Raw genomic sequence first — 26813 nt, 5'->3', positions numbered from 1 at the left:
TAAAACGAGTCTAAACAAACTATGCCAACATTTTTACCTAAGTCCTGGGTGGTAGATATGTCGAGCTGTTTATTAGATTGCTTAAAAGTGGGATTTTGCAGCAGAGTATTATAACATAGAAACAGTAATGCTGTATACAATAATTTAAAAACAATGTTATCTGCAAACGGAATATTTAATAAAGAAAAAATGGCACATGCATCATAAAATGAAACAAACACACAGTAACTTAAATGAAAGACATGCGGTGCTGGCTTAAGAATAAGGAGCACCTGTATGGCTGCAGCACATTAAGAAACCAGAAGCGCAACGCCGCCGGCCTGCGACCAGTAAGTCAGGCAGGCCGGGCAGGACAACCGGAAACAGGAAGTAGGAGGGCGGGAGCCTACCCCGCCTCCCACGGAAGAGCCGCGATTGTTTGCAGCACCGGAGCAGGCAGGAGCCTACCCTGCGCCCCGGTGCCGAAGAAGGGAGGAAGAGTCCTGCTGCCGGTGAGTGGGGCTTTGTGGCTGGCCTGCGAGGGGAGTGAGTGAGTGAGTGAGTGAGTGAGTGAGTGAGTGAGTGAGTGAGTGAGTGAGTGAGTGAGTGAGTGAGTGAGTGTGTGTGTGTGTGTGTGTGTGTGTGTGTGTGTGTGTGTGTGTGTGTCTTGGAGTCTGTGTGTATGCGTGTGTGTGACTGTGGGGGGGGGGGAGGGGGTTGCCTGTCTGGGTGCCTGCATGTCTGTGTAAGTGTGTGTGTGTGTGTGTGTGTGTGTGTGTGTGTCTGTGTGCATGCATGCGCGTTAGGCTGGGAGTATGGCGCAGGACGGAACGTGCGCGTTCGCGCACACGAATCCAGCCTGAAAAAGCTCGTGCACCCTCTTTCCCCCCCAGACTGATCGCTATAGGTCTCCAGCTGGACACATGCCTCCTTGCGGATGCATTTTGCCAGCGAGACCCAAAAAGGGGCGATCATGCAAGTCCCAATAGAGGAATTCAGATTCATAAGCACACTCTTCCTTGTAGAGAAAAAAGACAAAGGGTGGAGACCAGTTATAAACTTAAAACATCTCAACAAATATTTGGTGTATCGACACTTCAAAATGGAAGGGATCTTCTTCTAGAAGGAGATTGGCTAGTAAAACTAGACCTGAAAGATGCCTATTTCACCATTCCCATGGCGGAAATTCACCAACCCTTTCTACAATTTATTTGTAAGATCGTTTATTCCAGTTCAAGGACCTTCCTTTCGGTCTTTCATCAGCCCCTTGGTGCTTTACCAAGGTGAGGAGACCAATTGCCTCCTTTCTAAGAGAAAGAGGAATACGTTTGATCATTTATCTAGACGACATTCTAATTGTGTCTCAAGAACTTTCTCAAATCTCCCAAGATCTGAAAACGGTTATGAACCTCCTAGAAAATTTAGGTTCCATAATCAACAAAGAAAAATCTGTCTTGGCTCCTTCAAGGTCGATGGAATTGTTGGGGTTCACTGTGGATACATCCAAGTGTCTCCTTCTTCCCTCCAAAAAAATTACGAAAATCAAAAAAGAAATACGTCGTGTTCTGAAACTCAAAGAATTTCCCCTCAGGGATCTGGCAAGACTCCTCGGTCTTCTTTCTTCCTCTATCCAAGCAATATTCCCTGGACCCTTGAACTATCGAGCTCTCCAAAGAGTGAAAGGGAGAGCTCTAAGATCCGGTCTTTGGTACGAGGACCTCATCTCGTTAGACAAGGATGCCAGTCTAGAACTGAACTGGTGGCTAGAAAATCTGGAAGCCTGGAACGGAAAAGCGATTTTTGAGATGAAACCCGAATTCGTTTTGGAGTCAGATGCCAGCTTGCATGGCTGGGGTGCTTGCCTTCTAGACCAGAATACTGGTGGAATGTGGTCGCGGGAAGAATCTTCCCAACACATAAATTATTTGGAACTCCCTGCTGGTCTTTACGCCTTAATGAGTTTCAAACACTCCCTACAAGGGAGATTGGTCGTTTTGAAGATGGACAATATGTCGGCGGTGGCCTATATAAACCGCCTGGGTGGCACGAGATCTGCAGTCCTTTCGGATCTGGCGAAAAAACTTTGTATGTTCTGCTTAGAACACAAGATTGCCCTAAAAGCGGAATATCTTCCTGGGAAAACGAACATTTCTGCAGACTGGAACTCGAGATTCATCAGAGATCACAGCGATTGGAAACTCGACATTTCCATTTTCAATTTGCTCAATACGGTTTGGGGACCCTTAGAAATAGATCTTTTTGCAAGCAGATTAAAGTTCCAACTGGAAAAATACTTCAGTTGGATGCCCGATCCCGCAGCTCTAGCTGTGAATGCATTTCTTCAATCATGGAAGAATTTGAGGTCTTATGCCTTTCCCCCCTTCGTGATGATCCAGAGAGTTTTACAGAAAGTCAGAGTCGATCAAAGCTGCCTTGTTCTAGTCACTCCCTTCTGGCCCTCTCAAGCATGGTTCCCAACAGCTCTGGAACTGAGTTACGACACCCCCTTCCTAATCCCGTGCCAAGATCATCTACTAATAGGCGTAGATGGCGAAATTCATCCTCTAATACAGACAGGGAATTTGAACCTTCTTGCTTGGAGAGTGTCAGGAGATCTAACGAAGTCTCAGGACTTTCGACAACGGCTTCGACTCTCCTCTCGGAGTCATGGTCTCCGGGAACCCATTACAGATATAACATCTGGAGAACATGGGTTCGTTGGTGCTTGGAAAGAAACTTGGATTCCCTTGAGGCACCTATCGTCGACATAGTTAATTTCCTATGTGAACAATTTGATAGAGGTCTAAGCTATAGAACCATCAATTGCTATAGATCTGCAATTTCTTCTGGCCATACTCTGGTGAATGGTAAGACGGTAGGTAAGAATGTTATTATTTGTAGAGTTATGAAGAGCATCCGTCTAATAAGACCCCCAAAGCCGAAATATGATTCTCTGTGGGATGTTAATTTAATTTTAGACCTCTTTATTTCTTGGCCTCACAACAGTTTTCTTAGTAGAAAATTTCTCTCTTTCAAATTCGCAACTCTTCCCTGTCTCATTTCTTGTAGAAGGGTCCCCGATGTTAAAGCATTAGACATTTCCAATAGATCTTTCAACTAATTGGTGTAAAATTTGAAATTTATCGAAGAACTAAGACTATGTACGATTCTATCTTCTATCCCCGCTTTGACTCCGGTCCTAAACTTTGTGTTGTCGATTGTTTACAGGAGTATGAACACAATGTCCCTTCTCCGTTTTCCAAACGTAAATCAGTAACTGGTTTCTTTTGTTAAACCTCATAAAGCTATTTCCTCTAGTTCTATTTCTAGGTGGGTTAAGTCAGTTATGGATTTAGCTGGTATTAATTTAGGTAAATTTCAAGGTCATTCTATAAGAGGTGCTATGGCCAGCAAATCACTCTGGTATGGAGATAAATTAGATGATATTCTTAAAACTGCTGATTGGTCAAACGCTGGCACTTTTGCTCGACATTACTGCAAACCCATAGAGCATATGTCTGATGTAGTTTTACAAAGCTACCAACATGCATAATGTAGCCTCCGTTCTTGTAATGAAATTGTGATTCTCCTATTACCATGACTAGAGAATCTGGATTTCATTAAAGACACGGAGGCTCACATTATCCCACCCATCCCTCCCTGGGATGTGAGGTGTATTTGTTTCAACTGTACTCTTTACAATTGTCTCTCATTATCACTTACCGCTTATATATTATTGGATTTTCATTGTGTTGAAATGTTTTTACCCTATCCTTTAATTTTGTTTACTCCAAATGTACACATTTTTTATTCTTTTCAGATAATCCATCTTAAATCCTGGGATGTTTGGATCCTTGTTGAACTTCGACTTGTTTGGAATTTCTCATCCTAAGCTCCTCAGAAGTTACTCGAAAATTTGGAACTTGTTGCAGTTTTATGGACTTCTCTGCATTTGGAACTTGTTGCTGTTTTATGACTTCTCTGTAATTTCCTCATTTAAAAGAGGCAGTCTTCTGATGGCTCTTGGAGTTTATTTGTTATGTATGTTCTGAATGGAACCTTTCTATTATGATGTTTGCGGCTGCTTAGAGACGCATTAAAAGTTGTATGCATAATGTGAGCCTCCGTGTCTTTAATGAAATCCAGATTCTCTAGTCATGGTAATAGGAGAATCGCAATTGTTAGTGCCATTTCGGTTATAATATTTTGACTTATTACACTGCTTATACGTCTGCAGACCAATAAAGGTACCCCAATAAATGTATCCATAAAAGTGCACCAAAGTATTGAGCCTTCAGGTTCAAAATTCAACCTTAGTGCAATTGGACCCTTTGGTACAGAAACAAAAAAAAAAAAAAAAAAAAAAAAAAAAAAAAAAACCATGAGAGAAACCGAATTTACATCTCGACCCATTATCAACAAAACACACCTGTCACGGGACCAGAATAAAGCGGATTGCTACAGCCACAATGAGAGCACATCCAGCCACAGCAGGAGACTATCTGGAGAAGACATTCCAGAGTGCGCAGCAGTAGGAGTGAGGAGAGCAGCCTGACCTACACGTGGCACTCCAGCAAGCTCACCCACTTTGGGGAGAAGCAGGGTCTGAACAGGTGGCGTATGTTATAGTCTGAGGATATACATGTACTGCGGCACTGGGTAAGGCAGATCCAGCACACCACAGCAGGGAACTGCTGCCAAGCTGGAACCAGACGCTACACTATACAGAAAAAGTGGAAAAGCTTGGGGCAGAATATAGACCAGCAGAACGCAAAATTAAGCACTTTAAATGACCTGTCATTTTGATCTGCAGTACTCCTACGCCCACATTTGGGAATGGATTGGGACTATCGAAGATATGGACGTCTATAGATACTATAAAGTCCATTATCTTGATCGAAATCTTGTTAAATCCAGCCATCACCCTCTCAAAACAATGTTTACAGCTTGCAAAAAAATAATTCAACGACCTTTTTCATCTACCACTTGACCATCTCCTCTTGAATGCTTTTATACCACCGTAACTATATGAGCAGTTTTATTTATAGCTATAATAAATGACCCAAAAGCTCACAAATATATCAACTATATACTATAAATATATCAACTAACGCACCAGTCATCTGATTTCAACAACCAGGCGCTCTTTTTCTTCCTTGAACATACGCAGTAGACTCCAGTCATCTCCTGGGCAATAAGACTCTAGTCATTCACTAGGGTGGACAGTCGCTAGACCATGCAACATGCCTGTAAGGCAGTTAGATAGTCAACGGCTGTCAGACGGGGCACATTTAAGGCTATTTAAAAAATATATGTAGTTCTTAAGGTGAGGGCGATTTATGGTGATAAATTAGGGCACTCACATTTACCAGTGACCCTCAGTTACAACAGGCTAAGATGTATCAATTGGAATGGATCCGTCATTCCTTTTTGGCATCCTTAATCATCTTTCATATCATCTTTCTTTTGGCAATTTACCATAAAACAAAAAGTAAAAACTTGTAAATCTAAAATTCGTTTTAAAATAGTTACATTTAAAAGCGGTTAAAAATTAAAAACAGATATTTCATCTCTAACATCTTAGTACACAAAGTGCAATACCAATCAATGAGTGAGGAGACCAGCCTCACCAAAACGTGGCACTCCGGCAAGCTCATTCACATTGGGGAGAAGCAGGGTCTTAATAGGTGGCTTACGTAGTAGACTGAGGATATGTATATCAGTTAAACATCTAAAACAGATATTTGATCTCAATACCAATCAGTAGCAAAGGCATAGGCCTGGTTTCATTGTAAACCCAAATAAAATCAACCCCACTACAGCGAATTCTCATAAGTTAAGACCCTTGATATTTTCATGAGAAAAGTATATCCTGACCAACTGCCTCCGCTTCCAATACAAATTCCCAAAAGTAGGATGTAGATTAACCATAGGTGCATGAATGCAGTCATAGAAACCGCTTGCAAACGCACCCGAATGTAAACAAATATCTGGAAAAAGCAAAAACAATGGGTTGTTGTGTGTCGCATTTCAAGATCCTCATTCCCACTTGACAGTGCGGAATTCCCAAATACCTGCACAATTGAATCAACCATTTAGATCTACGTTTGTTATAGGCAGGACAGAAGAAAAGGATGTACAATTCAGATTCATCCGCTGTTCCACATGCTGGACAATTCTGTGAGAAATCACCACCATATTTGTTAGTGAAAGATCGCAGAGGAAGTGACGAGTGTCTAAATTGTATATAAAGTTTCCCAACTAAAATGGGTTGTATTCGTCTAAAAAGACCTCTAAACTATAATTATTTTACACTGATAAATATCGCTGTCCGAGTGCCTAATGACGAATAGAGAATGGAGAAGAGAAAGTTTATATCCCTTATAGTAATTCACAGGGTCCTTTCTGGATGTTATTGGGCAGGTCACAGCAGGATCCATCCAAAGGTTCAATTTACCAATGCTGTTCAGCATAACCCTGATATAATTTATCTAGGGCAATCTACCTGCCCCAGGTTGCCTCAATATCTCCCCGATGGATTTAACACAGATCTCTTGACCAGGGGTGAATGTTTGATTTGCTCTGCATTCCGTCCATCATCTGTGTCTTTTGCTTTCTTGCCCCAAGTGCACCAGGTATGCCCAGACGTGGGTCCCGAGCTCACTGTGTCCCTGGATTCAAGCTAGCCTGGCTGATGAGGGGTGATTCACCGAAATCAGTCCCAGGATGATCGTTTCCGGTCCAGGGAGGACCTGGCTTGGCAGTACGGGCTGAACTGTTCCCATGAGCAACAGAGTCAAGACTGATTTGCATATGGCTGGGTCTAAATTGGGGTGATATGGTGAGCAAAAGAACAATAGATTTAAACCAGATCTCTTGACTGGGGGGGTGAGTGTTTGATTTGCTCTGCATTCCATTCATCATCTGTGTGTCTTCTACTATCTCCTCCAGCGCTAGTCTGTAGGAGATCAACTCAGGAGTGGCCCAAATTCTTCTCCAGAAAGTAAGGAGTCTTAGTCCAATTTCCTCAGGGACGACTCCGATCCCTACAGCTAATCAAAGCGGATCTAGTGGAGTACTAGGGGAGGTTAACTAATTGTCTGATAACGTTTTTCTCAATCTCTTTCACAAAATTATGGCCCATATATATTAGCAACCAAAGATTGCACTGTGTATATCTCAACAAATGGCCTTATGAAACAGGTTCCTATGCACCCTTGCCAGTTTCCCCTATATTGGTCTTAAATTGAGTCTGGATTTAGTGATATGGATCGACCAGTCCATATGTTCAGCGAGGGTTATCCCCAGATATTCAAAAGGCAGAAACCCTCTTGAGGGGGATGCCATTCAGGAAGGGATTAGTGCGTGTAACTAAATGGATTAGAAACCATAAATTTGGTCTTGGTGGAATTTTTTTAACAGTTTTATATAGCGCAAACTTGACCCGGTATCGGGTATCAGAGCGCTTTACATAGCACCAGTTGCATTACATGAGGACACATTCACAGGGAGATTAAGTGATTTGCCCAGAATCACAGGATGTTCAGCGTCATTGCCGAGACACGAACCTCGTTCCCCAGATTAGAGGTCGACCGCTCTAGCCGTTAGGCCAACTCCTTTCCCCAATGCATCTAACCCTCTTGCCTTGCAAAAATCATTAAAACTATCAAGTATCCTCTGGATACCATTGGAGATTTTGAAAAGAGGGTATCGTCGGCAAACATTAATGCTGGTACTTTGTTTGCAGCAATCTTAGGGGCAAAGTTGTTATCAACCCTATTTAATATATCCAACAGGCCACTGATATATAAGCAGAATAATGTTGGGGCCAGTAAGCAGCCCTGGCGAACTCCGCTGCCGACTGTGAAGGGGTCAGAGACCTCACCATATTTCCCATAACGAACCTGGGCAAAATTTCCCTCATATAGCCTCTTCAACATGTGACATGAATAGGATGGGACCCCAATGTTGGCTAGTACTGACCACAGCTTGTTTCTAGGTACTAAATCAAAGGCCGATTTGAGGTCTACTAACTTTAAGTAGAGGCTACCGCCCTCCAACGTTACGGTTTTCCAATAAAGGAGTTGCAACCTAAAAATGTGATCTATAGTGGAGGTGCATTGTCTAAAGCCTGCTTGAAAAGGGTTAAAAACATTATGGGCCTTTATCCATCCCTTGGGTCACAACAAAAGTACCCAGGCAAATACTTTCTGCATTACATCAATCAGGCTAATCGGTCTATAATTGCCTGGTATCAAAGTGGAATCCTTTTTGTGAATGGGCACAATTTCTGCTCCAGCCCATTTGGGGATCGGCATTCCCTCCATTATAGCATCAGAAACTGCTCACAAATATGGGCCCCAAACTGATGGTTCTGAAAGGAAGAGGTTGGCTGGGATTTTATCAATCCCTAGTGCCTTGTGGGGGCTATTCTTTGGATGACACTTAGCACTTCTGTCAGGGTTATAACGGGGTACTCCTTTACTTCACACAGGACAGTTCCTTACATAGATGGACTGCACCAGTGCCCCTCTGTGCTTCATCTCCCTCCTATGCAATATACAAGGCCTGATAGAGCTAATTCCACACGTCAGCCGCAATGTTGGGTTCAATACTAGCTCTTCCCTCGAGAGTCCCAAATGCTACTGTACTCCAAAAAGCTTTGAGATCTTTGCACCTTGGAGCCTCGAAAAGAGAATCACACTAGCCTGATCCCAGGATTTTGTTTTGCCGTGGTGATGGCATCTCTAAATATGACATGCTTTAGTTTAACTTTGGGTCTATCTTTAGATTTCATAGCTTCTAACAGAGAAAATTTGGCTTCTCACCTTTGTCGATTAAACCAAGAAAGGGGGGAGGGGGGGTCTGGCTTTGGCCTCTGGTCCGTACTTCCACAAAAAAATTAATTCAATAGTTTTTCAATTAGTGCAGTAAGAATCTCGGCAGCCCCTGGAAGCGAAGAAATGCCTCCTTCCACCGTAGTAACTTTACTCAGGTCTAATAGGGAATTGCTCACCACCTGAAAAAGGGCAACAATTGAATCAGGGGTCTGCTGCATTGCTGCCCATCATATCCTATGCCTATTTGTTGTCAGCCTTGATCTATCATTCAACTAATCGCTCCCTGCCAACTGAGCACTAACTTCCAGTTGAACAAGATCCAGGGTCAAGGAATTCTACTCGCTGTCATGGCTGAGCAAGACAGCACACGCTAAAACCAAAGACCACACCCATGTCTCCACAAGAATGTAGTCAATTAAGGGTGAGGATCCTGCCCGATTAAAGGTAGGCAGCCCCCGAGTATCTGATTTTGTCCACCCTCTGCAGGCCCGTCCTGAATGGTTTAGGGTAAGAGCATTGATCTGCAGAGCCAGAGGGAACCATCGGTGGGTGGGAGGAATACTTAACTCAGGGACAGCACAAAGTTTATCCTCCTCACATAAGGTATCCCCATAATTTGCATTTAAAGGCTCAAATTGGCAGTTAGAGTCAACCCCATAAAACATAAAAGGACTTGCGGGAAGGGAAGGCAAAAAAAGTAGCTAGTTGTTCCACAAACGGAGATTCCTGTCCAATGCTCATAGGTCTCGAGTATACATTTTATTTAATTTTTATTTTAAAAGTTTTATGTAGCGCTGGCTAGGCCCAAGAGGTATCAGAGCGCTTTACAGGAGAAGATACTATAAGGCAAACATGGCATGCACGTAGATAAAAAGATAGTGAAACAACATGTAAAGTATACAAATCAAGAACAGATATACAGGTGCAAAAGCTGTACACTTCAAGTAATTAGGAAGATGATGTTCGGGATGTTTGAGCAAGTTGGACCTGGGGGATTCCGTTAAGGATGGCATTACCATAATCAATACGTGAAAGGACAAGTGATTGAACTACAAGTTTAAAGTCATCGGTAGGTATAAAGGGTTTGATTTTCTTGGTGACGGAGAGTGCAGAGGGCTCCTTTAACAGAGTTTTTGACGTGGACGTTAAGGGTTAGGGTGTCGTCGATAGAAATACCAAGAGATTTGACGGAGTTGGACAGGGTGAGTGAGCAGTTGAGTGCGTTAAGGTCGGAGATCCAGGATTGAACGGGAAGAGCGTTATTTTTAGGGGAGAAGAGAATGATTTCGGTTTTGTTAGGGTTAAGTTTTAGATGATTGTAATGGAACCAGGTTTGGATCCTGGTGAGGGTGTAGTTCAGGTGCAGGATGTCTGCGTGATTTTTAATCTTGTAATAGATTGGGTGTCGTCGGCATAGAGGTGCTAGTTGATGCCTGCTTGTTTAAGAATGACGGTGAGGGGTTCCATAAACAGGTTAAAGAGGCAGGGAGAGAGAATAGATCCTTGGGGGACTCCAAGGGAGACAAGAGTGGGGTTAGAAAGACAGTTTTGAATTTTGATTTGCTAAGTTTGGTGCTGTAGGTAGGAGACGGACCATTTGTAGGCAGTGCCATTAAGGCCAAAGTGGGTCCTAAGCACAAGTAGGGCTGAATGGTTGACTGTATCGAACGCAGCAGAGAAATCAAGGAGGATAAGAAGGCAGGTCTCGCCATTATCAAGTGAGTGGTGGATGTCAATGACATTGAGCATTGCCATTTCGGTGCTGCAGCCTTTCCTGAAGCCTGATCGAAAACTTCAACCTACTCAACCCCTTTCAATGTGTTTAAGTAGTTGTAGAAGGACGCATTTTTCAAACACCTTTGAGAGATGCGGGAGGTTAGTGATGGGGCGGAGATTATTTAGGTCATTGAGGTCAGCTTTGGGGTTCTGGATTATGGGAAAGATTTGTCCAAGTTGAAGGGAGGTGGGGACACAGCCAGTAGAGAGAGAGAAGTGTTGATTATTGTGGTCCAGTATGGGGCAATGATATGCTTAAGGGCAGGGACAAGGTTAGATGGTAAGGGGTCTTGTGTGGGAGGACGGATTAAGATTACCAATTATTTTTAGGACTTCTAGCGCAGTCACGGGGAGGAAGTTGAGCAAGGAGGCATTGTTCTTTAATTGTGAGTTAGGGGAGTTGAATTCCGGAGATGTAGAAGAGGATAGGTGTGGGGAGTGGTTGGGGGGGTGAGGAAGTAAGCAGGTGAAGAGTCGCTGGGGAGCGAGAAGGGGTCAACTGGTCGAGGGGATGTGGAGAAGGCATTAGAGGTGAGGACAGGCTTGCATTGGGAGTTAGAAGGGAGCTTCGTGGGAAGGAAGGTTTGATCAATTTTGGATATCTTTTCCGAGAAGAAGTGGGAAATTTCTTCACATCTGGCTGAGGAGGCGATCAGAATTGGAGGTGCGGGGGAAGTTTGGGTTCGAATGATTTTGAAGAGTTCCCTAGGGTGGTTTTTGGCACGATCAAGTTGAGTGCGGAAGAAGGATGCCTTTTCCTTGAAGATGTGGTTTTTGTACGTGGATCTAACACGTCTGAGGAGTGCAAGATGGGAGGGAGATGGATGGTGTCTGCAGGTTCTTTCCGACAATCTGAGTGACTGTTTTTTTATTAAGCTCGGTATTAAACCAAGAGTTGGAGGGGTGTTTCTTTGGTATTTGAGTTTAGGCGGGGCCAATTGGTCAAGGATACTGGTGAAAGTATTGTTAAAGTGTTCAGTGAGCTCATTAGCATTTTGTGAGGGAGGAATGATAAGAAGAAGTTGAGCTTGGAGTTTAGATTCAAGCACACCCAGGGGGATACGTTTTAGATTTCTGGTCAATTTCTTATGTCTGTTAATTTTGGAGGTGGGGAGATTCGCAGTGGTAGCAATGGTGAACAGTATAAGGTGATGGTCAGACCAGTCAATGGGGACGATGTTGGTCACGGAGGCCAGATCTTCATTAGAGGGAATGGAGTCAAGGATGGCTCCTTTAGTGTGTGTTGGGGACAGGCATAGTTGTTGGAGTTCATTGATCTCAAGTAGATTAGTGAGCAGGGAGATAGTGGGGTCATCGGTATCTTTCCAAGGGAGGTTAAGATCCCCAAGAAAGTGATTTTTTGAGTTGGATAGTGAGGATTGTGTCAGGATCTCAGTTAAGTCCTCGCTGAAGTGCTGGGGGGCTCCAGGGGGGGCGATAAATGTTGTGTAGACGAACTGGCTGGGAATTTTGAGTTATCAGTTCAGCTTCCAGGTATTCGCAGGAGGAGTAGCCAGAGTTGTTGACAAGGGATAGCTGAAGTTCATTTTTAAAAATAATGGCTAGACCACCCCCAACTCTGACAGGTCTATCATTTCTTAGAATGGAGTATCCCGGGGGGGGGAGAGTAGGTCAAGTATGCTCGTTGAGTAGTCATTGAGCCAGGTTTCTGTGAGGAATGCAAGGTCAATTAATTCACCCAGGATAGTTTCCGAAATTTCCGTGGCATGTTGGACTGTGGAGCGACAGTTGCAAGCATACATGTAAGTGGTGTGGGGTTGTATATGGTGGGTGTGCAAGAGTAGATTGATGTGAGTTGGGGTGGTGGTCTGGGGGAAGTGGGTTCTATTAGTCCCAAAGATAATAGGGATGTGGGAGTAGGGGGTGGAGGATTGGTGGTTGGTAAACTAGGAAGGTAAGAGTTGCATAGGTCGGAGAGGTCGGATGGTTCGAGGTGCGGTGAGGTTTATATAAACGGCAGCGGAGAGGAGTCTCTCTCAAATGATTTTGTTTGGTGTTTGGGATTTTTTTTTGGGGGGGGGGGGAATTTAAGGTGAGGGAGGGCTCAGGCGCTGCGGTAGATTAAATCTTTCCTGAATTGAGATACATTGACCAGCGTCACAACCACCTTAGGCGCAAATTTAAGTAGAATACACAAAATATTGTTTGAGGCAACCTCAACCAACTTGGCCTTACAGCCCAATAGAATAGTCACCCATATAGTTAACCCACCAGATGGTCTACCCCTCCCCCTGGTAATGGCAGCCCTTATAAAGACTGCAAACCCCAGTCGCCGAGATTCCTCTACGCACCATGTTTCCTAGAACAAACACACATCAAATTGATCTACAAAGGGCCCCCGGTCACTAGAATCCAATTTGTTCTTTAAGCCAGCAACATTCCAGGGCACCAGCTTGAGGGATTTTTGGACTTCCCAAGTTTCAAGTTTCTGATGTTGTCATATTGGACTCTAACCATTGAGATGTTACCGCCCCTCATTAACCATTGAGATGTTACCGCCCCTCATGATGACACTAAACTGCCCCCAGAACCCTTGCGGACAGCTTCTGCTGTCAGTGTCCTCTTCGCCGGGGACCCGCTCCTCATTGATATTGGCCCTAGCTTCTACAGAGGGCTCCAAGCAGGGGGACCCATGATACAAGTGACAAAGCCATGAGAGCCCCCAAGATCCGTTCTCTTGCCCTTATCTATCTGGGCCTAAGCTAGTGTGACCCTCATACATTTCACCTTGCCACCCAGCCCCCTCCCCCCCCACTTCATGACCTAGGGGTGAAGGGTATACTATGGTTGCCTAGATCCTATCCCATCCACTTTAAATAATCCCCGTAAGTATTGGCACAAACACAAAGTCAATCCACTCCCTCCAGTGCCCCAAATCTATTTAGGAGTAGTATTGAAAAGAGCAGGGGCCTGGCATCTGGTGCGCATATCTGCCCCACTTATAGGGTAGATTTCTGGGGAGCTGGGGCAGTTTGGTTTTGCTCACTACACTATAGGGTGGTTTATAAAAGAAACCAAGCAGTAGAAGCACGATCAACGAGCCCAGTATCTGTACAGAAAGGTCACCTGGCACAAATTTATCGGCCAACCTCAGATTCCTGAAATTAAGGACAATGCAAAATCATCGGTTTAACACAACGTCCACTTTTGTCCCTGCACCCCAAACCTCCCCCCCCCCCCCCCATGGTCTTGTTCAGTAGCCAAAACCCCTACGGCTCTCTGCATCATTCTATCGATTGAAGTGGGCTGTGGGGAAAGAACTGAAGTCTGTGCTTTCCTTTGACAGATCTACATCCCATGATTAACTATGCAGTGACTAGCTACTAGCACTTACATTCACAAACGGAAAATTGCTGCATCTAGCATGATGCTAAAAATTGGGACCTAGCTGATATTCACCAATAGAAAGTAACAGATACATTGTTTAAGCTAAATGTAGCGACTTTGTAGGAGGCATGCAAAATCTGGAGTCGTCGTCGTATCTTGTGCACATTGCAATTAGGAGACGTATACAAGGGGTACATTCTCTACACACCAACACAGCAATGGCTGAACCAGGCAACGTTCTCCATGCCCACATGTGGGAACAAACAAAATATTAAACTGTGAAGTACAAACTAGAGAGAAGCATTCGCTCTAGGGAGAGGTGGGCGTGCATTCCCACTTCCCATCACACCACTGTCAGGAGACAGCCATTCACACAGCGAGGCAACGTGTGTATGTACTTTTCTCTCAAGTTAATTTGATGTGGAAATTTCAGCCTGATGCACACTAGTCTATCATGCGATCGAACCATTCGGACATAAACCCATATGCTGTCAAAAATATTTTGGTCGTCGGGAAAAGATCTGCACACACATGGAATCTGTAAGTATGGAACCATGGATGGCTAGACAAACATAATGAGGGGCATGACAAGGCCGCCTGGATCTCCTCTTCTCAGTTGTCTGAGGCAATGATTCCATCCCACTGGAAGGGCTGCCAATGTAACACACTGCTTCAAAGAGCAGAGGGCGGACATCGTTGGAGCTTCAGGGCACAACGGCCAGTCCAAGCTACATTAGGCGAACGTGACAGCATGTGTTTGCTTAGTTCTCCAGGGCAGATCTGTGCCTACCAGAATAAAAGCAAGTGCTTGCTATGCCTTCCGTTTGCAATCCGATGCATAGGCAGTTAATAAAAATAAATACAATTTAAAAATAAGAATAATAACTAATCTGCAACCCACTAGATGAGGCTCGTTAGGCAATACTTCTCACGACTGTTGAATAGAACGCCAATTACCATTTACACTCAAGCTTGGTAGTTGAAGCTGCTTTGGAGTTTAGAATATATATATTTTGCGATGCACCAACTTGCAAAGAAGGATTATAAAAAGATGTGATCTAAAGAGAGCCAGGATATGAATCTATATAAAGTAATGTACAATCTGCTTTGTCTCCACATAGTAGACTAGATAGATTGTGGTAAAGCCAGATAGTCAGTTAAATCTGTTTGGATCAATTCTCCATCTTTTCACCCTGAAACTGACAAGTAAAAGTGGCTTTCCTACACAAGCACTAAAAATGCCAGCACTTTCTTCTCCTCTGGTGTAACTCGCATATTGCTAAGTGTCTGGCCCATAAGCAGGGCCACTTGGAATAAGAGTCCGCGCGCATAATTATAGATTTGCCACACAAATCCATCATCTGCTGCATTATATGCAGAATTTACCAAAAACAAATTGTGTTTCTAGGTAAAACAATTCAAACAAGCTACCAAAAAAGCAGCAACATGTGTTGCTGGGCAGTGGTCGGCCCTTTGCAAAGTTTAACAGGTCACCTTTGTCTTGCATATTGCTATATTTGGGTGTCAATCTGGTACTAATGAGGTGCAACCAATGCCTGTGTTCATTTTAGGAAGGACTACAAAATTAAATAATATCATACAATGTGTCGCTGTCGCATAATTGGCATTTTCTTGCTGCATAATTTACTCAACCCTGCAACATACTTTGGCCCTCCCTTACTGCACATTTCCAGTGGCCCGGTCCATAAGACTATTCACAGCCTGAGATGGTGCTGTGTGGTGTGGAGGAGGGAGGTCTAGTACCCTCAATAGGGTGAGGTGACCAGAAGTTTTATTTTAGAATAAATAGGACTCATCAGAAACACAGAATCCAAGTGCTTCAACTAAAGGTAGTAAACACTTTCCATTTCAGTTCTCTCTCTCTCTATTGGGCCCCCAGCCTGCCGATCATTTACCGATGGGAGTACTTTACTGGAACTAAGCGAGTGTGCAGCAACTTAGTTTTCCGCATGATTATGGATTTACCATCCTACTCCAATCCACTATCTGCTCCAGAATTTGTATATTTTAACATAAGAGCATCTAGTTGAAATGTTAACAAAGTACATATTCCATAGGGTTGTGTCAACATGCTCACAAGAGCGCTGGCCACCAGGCCCAATAAAACCATGTAACAGCACACATTAAATCACACTTAAAATAAAAACAGCAACATACACAATGATCGTACTGCCAAGGGGACTATATTTTTTGCTGCCCTGTCACTGGTGATACATAGGGGGGCGGAAAAAGAATCAGAACTGCACGTCCTACTGTACAATCAAATATGGGGAAATGGACGAAGAGGAGTCACTCCAAATAAGGCGCAGAGGACCAGACAGTACTTGCAGCGAAGTATTAAGCTTCCGAGAGATAGACCAAATTATTCCCCTGTAATACCAACAGCGTGCTTACTGCACGTTAGGGAAGCATTTAGAATACTAGGCAGGCGTCTGTGAACAGAAGCTGGATGTGACAGTAGGGGACCTTTATGAAAACAGATCCTTTGCTCCTTTAGAACATAAGGGAATCATGCGGAACTACACCACGCCAGTTCATTATACACACTGCATTAGTGAGAGTGGCCCAACTGGCAAGTGAGCAATCCTCAGACCTCAAAGTCAACATTACTGACACAGGGTTAAGTCAGAAAAACAATATCTGGTATACAGTGCTGTCCTACAGCCGATTACGGACATTTGGATAGGGCAAAATCGGCCGGGAAATGGAGACAGAATGCGCATGTGTGGTAGGCCACACTAAGACAGTATCCATGAACCCCAAGTTTACGTTTACACAATTCAACTACTTACATTAAACGTACCTGTTCCCAAGAAGAATAAGCAGAATCTACCCCAGTGTGAACAGTGCCTGCCCAAGATGCAGAACCAACAATGCCGACTTCTACTAAATGGTGTGGAAGGACACTCAAATCAAGAAATACTGAGACACTGTGGTAAATATACGTAGATGCACGGACAGAACTTCAGGTCAGACGGGAGTCATGGTTCTGTCTGCTGGGACATCTACCCAGTTACACCCTAGCCAAGAGAAGAATTGTGCAAAGGTGGAAGACTGCCACAAGCACAGATCGAGAAATACTGAAAATGAGATGATAAATTGAGAACGGGTGGTAGAGTAGAGGCCAGCTCATAGACTACATTTACCTGGTCCCGTCTGCCAGGAATGACGAAAGAAGACCATGGGGACGCTAAAAACATGCAAATACAACAGAGAAAAACAGACATGTATTAGACCTTGCAAGGACTCAGAAAAATAGCAATTGTGGTATAATGGCTAAAGACCTAAACGACACCCGCCTTACCCCCACAAAACCTGTGGTCAACTTCTGGATGTGAGGAGTGTGCTGTGTCGGCAAGTAGAAGGCTCACAGCGTGTGGAGAATAAAAAAAATTTTTATAATTTGCTCAAGTTATTCAGCTGCAATGAAAGTGCACAGTAGATAGTGCATCTGACAGCACAAATGTAGCGAGGCACGAGCGAGGAGTGCAGCGGTGTCTGGCAACGGTTTCTGTGGCAGGGGGGAGGCTGTTGGCATGAGCATGGAGCATCAGGTGCCTTGCAACTGTATGAGGCAGTACGGTAACAGTTCCTGAAAGGCAATTTGGAGTGCAGCAGGAAGTTGTGATGGGAACATGGCTGAGATAATGCGCGCAGTCCCGTGTGGGACACGTCTGGCCATAGGGCACGGCATTTAGCTTATGTGTCACGTACTGCAGTTGGGTCTTATGGATTGACCAGCATCGCGCCAGGAAAGGCGTTTGCACTAAAAATAAATATAAACTCAAGGTAAATTGTTACCGGTCTGCAGAGCACTGGTGAGAGGGTCTGATCGTCGTGAAATCTGGCTGATGCAGTATCATGTGACCCGGGTGGCAAATTGGATGTTGACAGCTGAGATGAAGTCTGGAAGACATACTTTAGAAAAGACTAGACTGCCAACGTACTGCTGAAAGACCAGTTTCTCCAGACTGCTAACATACTGCTTAAAGACACATTTCTTCTAAAGTGTAGACTACGGCGGCTACATTTATTTTGTTAGTTTGTTAATTTCCTTTTTTTTTTTTAAATATTTTATTGAGAGTTCATGCAAATTAGAAAGCTACAGAATTGTCAAGTAAAGTGCATATTGCGAAATACTCCGAATATTCAAGTTACTTTGCCAATAGACAGTGTATAGAGAAAAAATACAGCATTACATATCAGGAATAAATACCATATAAAGTGCAAGGTGCTAAACATTCAGAGGTAAACATATCATCAATCTTTCACATCGCCCTGTTACAGAAAATAGATGCCGTAAAAAGTGCGGAGTGCTAAACATTTAGGTATAAAACATAACCTAACAATCTTTCCCATCGCCTTGTTGCAGGGAAGAGACGTGGCAGTCATAAAAGACAATTACAAATCACAGTTGGATAAAGTGCAGAGTGCAAAGTGTTAAATATTAGGCATGGACATAATCCAACAATGTTTCAAGAACTCTATTGCAACCAAGAATGAAGGGGGCAGGCATATAGTATAAGTTAAAGGATATATAAAGTGCCTGAGAATGTACGGTAGGATAAGAGTAAGTTGGGGAGAAGACCTTGCGGACTGCGCTTAGCTATTCGAATTGCCACTTCGTCTTCTCTTTAATGATAATATAAATTCAAAAACAGTTTTCCCTATGTCTAACCTATAACCCTAGTAAACTCCAGTGTTTCTCGTACTTTTTTTTATTGAGCCTGATATAATAGCATTTTTTCCCCCAATTCTTTGATTTTACTTAGTTTTACTCTCCATACTTAAAAAGAGGGTACAGTATTGGATCGCCAGCATTGTAGAATTAAAGATCTTGCTGCCAATGCAGTGATGTATAGGCATTCCTCTTGTGAAGTAATATCGGGGGAGCAACCCAGAACTGCAATTGATGCATCAATGGAAATGGAAGGGTCTAAGGTGAATCTAAGATAAAGTTCAATTCCTTCCCACAAACCACTGATTTTCGGACAATCCCAGATAATATGTGACCAGGTGCCACCGCCCTCTTTTGTGCAGCGGAAACATCAGTCCTCTATTTGCAGGTATATCTTAAGAAGAAAAGAAGGAGTCCTATAGATTAGCCATTTTGAGTACCATTGCATACACTTAAAATGTGAGCCTCTGAATGTTGATGCATTAAGTGTGATAATTCTGTTCCAGGTTGATTTTAAGACCTGCATCCCTTCCCTTTTCCACCATCTATCACAGATTTTTTCATATAGCAAGAGAGGCTTGTTTTCATCAAAGATTTTCACCCAGGCACTGATTCTCTTTTGGGTTGGGTAGTCAAAGGCTTTACTGATATTTGCTCTAGCGGATACATTTCTTATATCGAATTTTTCCAACAGGAGTTTTATTCCTGCTACTTTCCTTGAATGTAGACAGCGGTGACCACATTTTTTTGGTTTAAATTTATAGAGTAACACAAAGGTAAAATGTGTTGTGTGAGAGTGTGTGATGAACCATGCAGGCCATTGCAGCTCCGCCTGTTTTCCTAAATGCCCCAGGGGATCCTAGTTTGCTATGTCAAGAAGCATTTGAGACCAACTTAGAAACTTCAGGGGGGTGGAGGGTGGTGACTATTTGTAGCCAAAAAAGGAAGTGGACATTGATAAATCATAGCCGGGGAGCAAGGTATTGAAGACTGAACCTGGGGGAGAAGAGTTTGCATAACGGCTAGGGCGGTCGTCCTGGAATCTGGGGAACTGGGTTCAAGTCTCTGCAACAACGCTAATCATCCTGGGATTCTGGGCAAATCACGTAATCTCCCCGTGCCTAACAAAACAAGCATTGGCATAGCCAATAAGTCTCGCCTTTGGGATCGTATAAGTGTTTAGCCATGCAACAATTGATGTTGTTGCACCAAGCATATTGAGCTGCATAACTAAATACTTATAAGGTCCCTAAGGCGAGACCTATTGGCTATGCCAATGCTCATTTATGTGGGTGACTATCATGCCCATGAAATTAACATGATGGTACTAACTGTTGATGGTTGTGGAATTATAGTAGTGGGGAACATGCTTTTTTACCTGAACCACAGTGGAACGATTGCCTCTTGGACAGCCATGGTAAAATCCAAGCAGTATTTTATGTCTGGATCCCTCAATTTTCCTCAGTGTCTCCGGCCTGTGCTTGTGTATGCTGGGTACATGTGAGGTGGTGTTCCGAAGTGGCGATTAAGCCTGCGTGCATCTAGCACCTAACGTTGTACCATGCTTTTTATGGTCTATTGCAACCAGAGTTATCCAGCTCTTCAAGTCCCCCTGCAATTCCCACATCCATTAAATATCTATAAGAAGCACAGCGCTGTGTCAGGCTTTGAATCATCATCCAGAGGAAAGACTATGTTGCCAAGTGACTGAAACTCAACTTATCAAGCTGAGATTTGTCCAGAGTGTAACACTTAGATAAAGACTTTGGCCTGGATGCTCAGCTGGGACATATGCCCCACAGAGAGCATGGTGTTCCTGAAGCAGGAGCTGCGCTCACGATTAAACTTTTAAAGAAAAGAGGATGGGTCACATTATCACACTTGCTGTTCAGTGACACTCAGGGTCACCCACTGAGAAATATGTCATATAAAGCCTTCTCCCAACTACAATAATAGGAAGCTCCAACCAGGCCTAGACTGGCCCACAAGCAGGTGGTCCTATTTTCTTTTTATCTCAGGTGGATGAAAGGATGAGGCAAACCTGTTGAAATAGGGACCTGTGATATCGCTTGTGAAGATCTCGGCAGAGGCCAATTGCAACAGATGTTAATACTGCGTGCATGAACCCCCTCAGATATGTTTCATGGATTGGAAGCTATGTCCTGCTATTTGCAAGTGGATCCACGCTGCTGGTACATTAATGCACCGAGCTATCTACCTGGTAGGGAACCAGTAACGTGCTTGCTGCACTGATCGCTACACAAGGCAAAATGTCACAGTCAGCTGTTTTTCATGGACTGGACATGTTCCCTACACATCTGTGTAGGAACTGAACTGAGGTATAGAGCCGTTTTACACGGTTTTGACCGCATAAACTGCAAATTACTCACACATCTCTCCTGCGAACATATTATCCCTCATAGCTGTAGGACATGGATTTGAACCAGTGACATGCAGCATCCATCCAACTCTGCAGTCGATGCATTCGAATTCGGAGCAATTTTACTGGAACTATCGACTTGCAGAATACATAGGGCTGCGCAGCTGGCACATTGACATCCTCAGCTTTCTCACATAGTGACCTTCAGCATGCTTGAAGATCTCTGCTAGAGACGTATTAATGGCCGGACACCTGTTTCATGGATGGTACTCTGGGACTTGCAGCCTGCACAGAGTTTTGAGGAAGGAGTAAACCACAGAGCTATCTATCAAGGGCTATTGACTTGCTACTTATAGGCATTAGACATGTGCATCTCTACAGCAGGTGCATGAACAGGCTGAGCTGTTTTACATGGACTGAACTGGTGTCACAGAACGGTGCAATTGTACAGAAAGCGCAGGGAAATCTAAAAAACTGGCATTGTGACTGCAGCTAGCGCATTAACAGACTGAGCTGTCTTGCTAGAATGGAACTCGACTCCGGGCCACCTACGGGTATTGAAGTACAAGTTGTGACTGAGCTGTCTACCTGGGATTGGTAATTGTGACCTACTGTGGGGCATGGTGGGCACGCACATATTCCCCCAGCAGGCGCATTAACAATGTACGATGGATTGAAACCGGTGACACGCAGGTTGTCTGAGAATCTGCAGTAAGACCGGTGACTGAAGAGCTATTGGCGTGGGATTGGCACTTGGTGAAATGCAGATCACACAGGCACACACTTTCTTTCGCCCCAGTAGAAGCATTAACAGTCCAAGTTGTCATACACGGACTGCACTGGTAGTTTCCAGGTTATACACGGATCTGCAGTAGGACCAGCAATCCCAAGAGTTATTTTCCCAGGACGAGTACAGCATTGGAGCTGTAGGTGATTCTCGCACACACGCTGCAGCAGGCGCATTAGCAGTCTGAGCTGCGTTGCATGCACCGGCTGCAAGTTACACATCTATCGGACTGGACTCTCAGCCCGCGCCTCTCCTTTTCTGCCCAGTGCTGGGAAGCTCCTTGTCCTGAGAGGGATGGCCCAGCTGGTGTTGAGTTGCCTGCACGTCGCCCCATCTAAGACAAAAACAGGGAACCCTACTCACAAGGAACCAGGGTACTAGTTATATATGAGGAAACAGCAGTTCCTGTGGACTAATGTAACTGATTTAAGCAATAAATAAGCACAATCTCAATACAAAGGGTAGAGTAATGTCAGAGGGCAAGAGACCATCAACACAGTAGGTTCAGAGTAACATTTTAGGAATTTTTAAGAGAAACAAAAAATTACAATACTCTCAATTTACAAGAGCAATTGTTTGTGCATTGTGTCCCCATGTGAAAATGGAACCTAAATGTGAGTTACAAAGTGAATATTTATATACATGGTTTCATAAGAGACGACCATTCATATATAATATCTCAACAGCAAAAGATGTCCCTTTTGATCATTTCTCGCATTTGTGCCGGTACATGGGCCTTATGCTCATTATTTTGTTATATACGTCCCTGCATCACTAGTCCTGAGGAGACCCTGCATTGATAGAAGGGTCGAAACGCCGTCGACAAGCAGAAAGAACGAACCATTATTCAGCGTGTATTATATACTTATGCTGTTGAGAAAATATACAAGAATGGTCGTCTCTTATGATCTATGGAAACCATGTATATAAATATTCACTTTGTAACTCACATTTAGGTTACATTTTCACTTGGGGACACAATGCACAAACAATTGCTCTTGTAAATTGAAAATATTGTAATTTTTTGTTTCTCTTAAAAATTCATAAGATATGTTATTCTGATCCTACTGTGTTGATGGTCTCTTGCCCTCTGACATTATTTTACCCTTTGCACATGCACGTCGCCCCGTGGCAGCTAGCCTACGGCGATGACGAAGAGGAGCTGCTCCTGCTGCAGCCCCCCAGGATGGGGAACATGCACCCCAGAAGAAGCAGCTCGAAGTGGGCCTCTGCCGAGGAGCACACGCTATGGACAGGTCACTGTCATTGTCTCATATTTTAGCAAAATGGTGCCGTGTTTCTTTGTGTTTTCAAAAATTCTTGCCCGCTTCTGAGTTGGGGTATTACGATGATGAAGGAGCACACTCACGGATGAGGGTGTAAATGAGAATCAGCTCCTCATAAAAGTGGGGGAATGCTGCTAGTCAGTCACCACATGCCTCTTGAAATGTTTTTACGTCGCTTGTGATGACAGGAGACTTTAATCGCCTCATAGTAGGAGCTGAATAGCGGCCTTTAAATTTCAGCTCTTTCCGGTCACAGCTCTTACACAGCTTATCACAATAGCTTCTTTGAGACGTTGCCACAGGCTGGGTAAGTAGGGCTGTATTTATCTATCAATAAACAAGCAGGGTGTGAACCCACCCTGTGAAAAGCTCACACTGCATCATCATTTCTGGCGTTTCATCCATGTTCCGTGGGATCTGGCACTTTCTCACAGGGCTCTGCTGAGCTTGTTTTTGTCGCAGGTTGTTTGTGAAATACTGCGGGTCATGCAATATTCGGTTCGCACTGGTGAAAGCGGAGGAAGAAGTTGCCCATGGGGTCATGCTCCATTCAGTGCTTGATTTAAAAACAAACAAAACAAGTGCGCGCGCCTCACGTAAAAAAAAAGACGGAGAGAGAGGAGGGGCCTGCGCCTATTTCCCTTGCGGAAGCGAGCTTTGAAACCATCTGTTAATTACAAACAGATGGTTTCAAAGCTCACTCCCGCAAGGGAATCATCAAACGTGCATGCGTGGCCATTGAAAGCAATGCAACGCATGCACGTTTTTGGGGCCAAAACTGAATCGATTACTAAAGGTCTCCAATGCAGCGCATGCACGCTGCGAAGGCAAGACCAAAAAATGAATGTGTCTTCATGTAACGAAACTGGTGCTATGTAAAGTGCTCTGATACCCGATACCTTCGGGGTCAAGTTTGCGCTATATAAAACTCCATAAAAAAATAAGAAAAGAAACTCTATCCTGCAGAAGTGTTGACACTGAAAACAATGGAGAGTCCGATTAGGAGGATGAAGAGAAGGATGTATACAGTATTGCTTTGAAAGCATTAGAAGTGCACTTTGGAAAGAAAGTCAGTGTAGTATCAAATTTTTTTGCGCTGGCGCAAGCATTGAGGGACCAATAAGTGAGCGCACTGCTTACATTAACTGTCAGGTGTAATTTCCATGACCTTTATGAGGAGATGAGATCCGTTGATAAATCGTACAAGCAAAATTGTTGTTTGAAAGATCAGTCTTGAAAAAGCAATTACCAAGCCTAGAGGATACTTTGCGTTAAGGGATGTGATGAAGCAACTTTGCAAGTCATAAAACAGAAGGATAGGTACAAGAAAGTGGAGGTGAAAATGGAACAAAAAACAGAGGAGAAAAAAAGGACATGTTACAGGTGTGGGAGCATAAGAGATGTGGCATCTTCGAGTAATTGTTCAACAATGAGAGCTAAATGTTTTAAATATAACAGAATTTGGCATTTAAGGGTGTGTAATCAAAGAAAGTTTCAGGCTAAAAGTAGTGTGAATTGAGTACGAGGTGTTGCAGAAGGTTCATCTGACGATGACATTGAGGTGCTAATGTTGGAAGCACCAGTTTGTATTTCTGAAGGGAAGAAAACCGTGCACCAAGACTGTGCCGGGTTGGATGGGAAAAATGGGAAAGGAAAGAATAAACGAAAGGAGTTGTTGAAAAGGGCACAGTGTAAACACAGTAAGCCAAGGAGGGCAGAGAGAGTACCAGTTGTAGTGGGTGTAAGTGTGGAGAGTTGGTGCGTATCAAGCTGTTGGGTAATGTTAGGAAGGGAATGTCTAAGTGGTCCAGTCCTAAGTGGATTGTGGAGGTAAAAAAATGGTCAGGGTTGTGTTGCAGGAATGAAAAGGGTGGAATCTGAGGAGTGTGGTTAAGTGTAGTGAGGCTGAAGTGAAAAAAGTGGGAGAAAGAGGATGAATCTAAAGCTCCACCCCCTGTAAAGCCCTGCACCCTGTGGCAGGCACCTTAAGGTGCCTGTCACAGGGATTTATACAAACTCCCATAGAGAAATGGGATTATGCGACCGCACATGCTGTCCGGACCACCGACCGGTCGGTCCGAATCTGTGACTGTGTCGGCAACTCCGACCAATATCATAATCAGGCCCTCTGAGTGCTCAGAAAAGACATAATTCAACAAAACATTGTTCTAGAAATAACGATATTCACAACAATATCAGCAGCCAGACCGGCCATCATGCCTAGTCATGAAACCAAAGTTGAATGCAAAAGGCACTTTGAAAATTACTGGACTTACAGCGAGATGTGTATGCCGTTTGTTGCAGCAACAAGAGGACCTGCTATGAAGGACTAACTGGTCCAATGTGTCCAGTGTTAAATCATGAAACAAGTAAAATATGGTTAGACGGAAACAGAAGCCAGCATTAAAGTAGCATGTTCCAACAGAATTGTTGACTTTTAAGGATAGCTCTCTTTTGTCTAAATATACGTTGTTGTGCAAGCTGGCCAACTTTTTTTTTTAGGTCTCAGCTACAGATAGCTCTACCGGTCAGTTGTGTTGTCCAAAGACCTATTGCGTACAATACCAAAACTTAGTTGCTGTGGGTCAGCCAATTTCTAATTATTAGTCAGCTTTTCTGTCAATCTTGTTTGCTTGTTTCTTACTCCATGGCTTGCCTTCCTGTTCTTGTGTTAGTACCTTGCCTTACCATCTTTCTGATTGGATTACTTATTTGTTTACATATTCTTATAAAGTGTACTCAATCCAACACGTATCAGTAGAACACCACAATGCACTGCATAACTACAAAAGGATCCAAACACGTTAATGAACGCTTATGCACACCTAATCATGACCTGCATGCAAGCATAATTAGTATCTTTCCATTGCTTAGATTCAGGGAGCTACTCGTTTTACTTTTAGCACTCTAATTGGATTGAATGTGCTGTTTTTAAGCGCTCTTCCCTGTGTATTGCTTCTCTCTGAGCTCTCAGTATTGCATCCTCTCAAACCAATAAGCCCATTGCTCACCCACTACTCACCCATCCCGCTTGTCTTTGAAACTAAGCATCTCTAAGGTGCCCATCTACCTTAACATTTTCTAAAACAGAAACAAAGAAGACTGGTCACGACCTAAACTGGAGATTAAGAAATAAGAAAAAGCAACGATAAATTTTGGCCGAACTTATCTGCAGCTCCAAAAAATCGAATTCTAAGCAGCTCTGGTTAATTATAAATAAGCTGCAGAGGCTAGTGAATGCATTAAGGTCAAATATACAAGAATCAGAGTGGGTGGAATTTTTATCGACAAGGTTTTCAGAAACATCAGCCCAACATACACCTGTGCGAAACAGATCGAGATATGGGTGAGAGTAAATACAAGGTGGCTAATTAAATGAACTGCCCGGTAGACGATGGAACGCCCCATAACAAAGAGCAACGGGCTGCTGATACTACCCCTATGGAGGACACTGCCACACGGATTGCGGCAAAAAACTTCTTGCCCACTGCAAACGACGGGGTCAGACCTATAATTAAGAAAGGCAGAAACGATGGCGCGCCAGGTCCCAGTGGAATACCCCAAGCTGTTTTTAAACATGATATCTCATTCTGGGGTATCCACCTAACCAACTTATATCAAGAAGTTGAGCGATTAAACAACATACCAGTAAATTGGCAAGGTTCGATCCTGACCCCTATTTTTAAAGGAGGAGAAAGAGCTAACCCAGCACACTACA

The 26813-nt window shown here is 43.7% G+C and overlaps 1 protein-coding gene across 1 annotated transcript in view; it reads right to left on the bottom strand.

Moving 5' to 3' along the window:
* VKORC1L1 (vitamin K epoxide reductase complex subunit 1L1) overlaps positions 1–26813 on the bottom strand; it is a 98439-nt gene that overhangs the window by 67718 nt on the left and 3908 nt on the right. The window lies entirely within an intron of this gene.

Source organism: Lissotriton helveticus, chromosome 3_1, assembly GCF_964261635.1.
Source record: "Lissotriton helveticus chromosome 3_1, aLisHel1.1, whole genome shotgun sequence".
NCBI lineage: Eukaryota > Metazoa > Chordata > Amphibia > Caudata > Salamandridae > Lissotriton > Lissotriton helveticus.
This window is presented reverse-complemented; position numbering and strand designations above follow the sequence as displayed.